The 3,087-nt window shown below is 42.4% G+C and overlaps 1 protein-coding gene across 1 annotated transcript in view; it reads right to left on the reverse strand.

Moving 5' to 3' along the window:
• LOC118340089 (leucine-rich repeat flightless-interacting protein 2-like) overlaps nucleotides 1–3,087 on the reverse strand; it is a gene marked incomplete in the record, with an annotated part of 16,265 nt that overhangs the window by 4,582 nt on the left and 8,596 nt on the right.

The raw sequence follows: 3,087 nt of genomic DNA on the forward strand, positions 1-3,087 counted from the left end.
CATGATATAAATTATTATTATTATAATCTAATAAACGCATGCTACTTAATAATCTTTGTTTGTGATGAGAACATTTCACGACTTCAATCAACTGAGCGTCTCTTCTGCTTTCTAACACGTCAGCATCGTCCTGCTGGAGAAGTCTCTTTAATTCTTCTTGATTCATCTCTCGTCCAGTCGGTTCCGGTTAATTCCCAACATCTTTACCGTCTTTAAACAGTCGACTGTCCTCCAACGTCTCCTTCATGATCTTTCAGGGAAGGTTGGAGAGCAGCACCCAGCAGAGGGCAGCAAACTGCAGCAGGACGACAGGAAGCACAACCGCTATTACAAACGTTCCCAATCACTAAACGTCATCTCCACCGGCGACCAAACCAAACCAGACCCGTTACACCCAGTGAAGAAGTTAGATAAACAGGCCAGAGGAAGACGAGACGGGACGGACAAACTTGCAGCCAGAAATGAGGGTGTGAGGAAAATACCAAGAAAGGGAAGTCAAAAAGAGCAGAGTAAGAAGTTTCAAACCAGGCAGGACGGAAATCCTTTGTTTAGACATGAAGGAATTAAAAAACAACAGATGAGAAATGAGCAAGGAACTGAATTAACTGAATATCAGGCCTTTAAAGGCAGAACCAAACCTCACATTGAATCTGGACTGACATCAAACCAAGACCGCTCCTTTCACAACCAAATCTGCTTCATTCAGACGATCCATGGGGGAGCTCAAACTGAAAGGCAGGCAACAGGTGTAGATTTAGTTTCACCTGTTTGCAGCATTTCAGCTGAAAAAGTCAGCAAATCAAGACTGGTTCCACCTCGACCTGCAAAAGACATCATCCTGGACAACAAGGCGATGGTGTCGGGTATCATGGCTGCTGAAAAACAAAGGGATGTTGCACAAAAGTCTTTGTCTGTTGTTGCTCCTATTTCTGAGAATCAAAAGAAAGATGGAAAGTCATGCAGGGGTGTACACTGTTTAGAAGGGGAAGCTGTGCCCGATATTCCAGCTTTGAGTGCAAACCAAAATGACATAAATGAGTTAAGTGCTCCGACATCAGGAGACAGTCTGAAAGAAAATGAATTTTTTGGCAAGATGGCAGAGATTGATGGTAAAGGGTGTGACAGACAAAGTTTTGAAAACAAAGATACAAAGGTTCTCACCGATTTGGTGGAAAATGTTGTTATGTTGGGTCAGACCTCTCAAACTCTTGTAGACCACCAATGGACAGTTTCAGAGAATTTGGGAGGTACCCTAAATAAAGACAAAGCCTCAGATAACCAGGGTGATTTAGGTTGCTCTGGTGTATCTGAAGGTTGGGAAACGTCAGGTACACCAGAGAAACCGGATGGAGAAGCTGTTAAGATTCAGGAAAAGACTGAAAGCGATTCCTCTGAACAACCTGAATGTAACAACCAGACAGAAACACCAACTCTGTTTGTCCCAGTCCAGATGTGGAAGGATGGGAGTGGTTTGGAAAATACGATTCAAAGCATGCTGAGAGCGTTTGTAGAAAATCAAGGTTTTGCAGCTGAAACATCAAGAATGTTTCCAGACGTCCCAGAACCTCTTAATCAGTGGATTAAATGTATCGAAGAGACGCTAAAGAACATTGCAGGAAATGTGTCAGATCAGTGTGATACAGTTAACCAAGATTCAACAGTCCAAATGACGGGTATTAAAGTTACTGAGGAGGGTGAACTATCTTTGAATGAGTTACCAGAAGGAAATAAAACACCAGAAGACCCTGAAAGTGATGTTGGACATTCTGCATTAATAAAAGACTGTCTGGTATCTTCTCTAGAGGAACTAACTCAAACTATTGATGTCTCCAGGGACTCAAGGAAAGTTTGTGAAGCAGGGGATAATCTAGAAGCAACAGAAAATACCTCAGAGGTCATGTTTAGTGTTTGTAAATTCAAGATGGACGTCACTGAATCCTCTCCAGAAGAAGATTCTGGAGCCGATTCTGTTAAAGTAGAAGAAGAAAGTCAGAGTGGTCCAATGGTGATGAGCTCCTGTGAGGAATTTGTGTTTGTTGAGTCATACTTTGCTGAACCTGCAAAAACCCAAACAGTGGAATGTTTGTTGGAAGTTGTCGCTAAAACAGACGACCAGAGAGAGATTGTTCGTAGAAGTCAAAGCTGCCTCCTTGTTTCTGTCGAGGAAGTTGTTGAGATGCAACTCAAAAGGCATCGAACGTTACTGACAAACAATCATGTTGGTCAAAGTTCAAAGGTCAGAAGACTTCTAGAAATAACTGCAGAGGAAATCAAGGCGATGGCTGTTCCAGAGTTGGTGTTGATGAGTCTACAAGAAGGCCGAATTTTTGAGAATCGACAGATTGACGAGTCAACAGGGTCGAATGCTGAGGAAGAGCTGTCTGTTGGAGACATGGACAGCTGTGAAGAGGTTGGCGAGGAGGCAGGACAGCAACCGGCAACACAGCAGCAACGTCAACCAGTGATAGACGTTGTCGTTGAAGATGTAAAATTCGCTCCAGAGGCGAGTGGCGTAAAACCCCTGAGAGGAAGGAAAGGATTGAGATTGGACAGCAGGAAAGACAAACACAAAACTTACTGCAAGATTTCATAATTTAACATTAAACATCTCAGTACAAATGAAATATTACATCTGGACATTATCTATGAACTTAGTTTAACTTTAAAGGACTAGTTGGACATTTAGTGAAAACAGGGAGAAACAGCTCACTGATTCGCGTTTATCATCTGAACAAAAACTGACTGAACTGAAGTGATAATTTGCTGTTTTACTGGGTCTTACAGTTTGTGCCAGTTAGCTGGTTACCACAAAGTGCGCAAAAGGCCAAACAGGCTCTCAACGTTTTTTGGCATTTGTATCAGTCATTCACAAAGTTTGTAATTAAATTGTCCATTTTGAGGTTTCTGATTGCACATGAAGGTCCAAATAAACCTGCAGAGGAGGTCTCAAAAAGTCAGAGAGAACCAGATTGTGCTGAGGCCATGAACTGTACCCTGACTGCTTCTGTCCAAACAGGTTTATGTATACCGTAATTTCCGGACTATAAGCCGCTACTTTTTTCACACGCTTTGAACCCTGCGGCTTAA

The sequence above is a fragment of the Morone saxatilis genome, unplaced genomic scaffold (assembly GCF_004916995.1).
Source record: "Morone saxatilis isolate NCDOM2014 unplaced genomic scaffold, NCSU_SB_2.0 Contig6, whole genome shotgun sequence".
Classification (NCBI taxonomy): Eukaryota; Metazoa; Chordata; class Actinopteri; family Moronidae; genus Morone; species Morone saxatilis.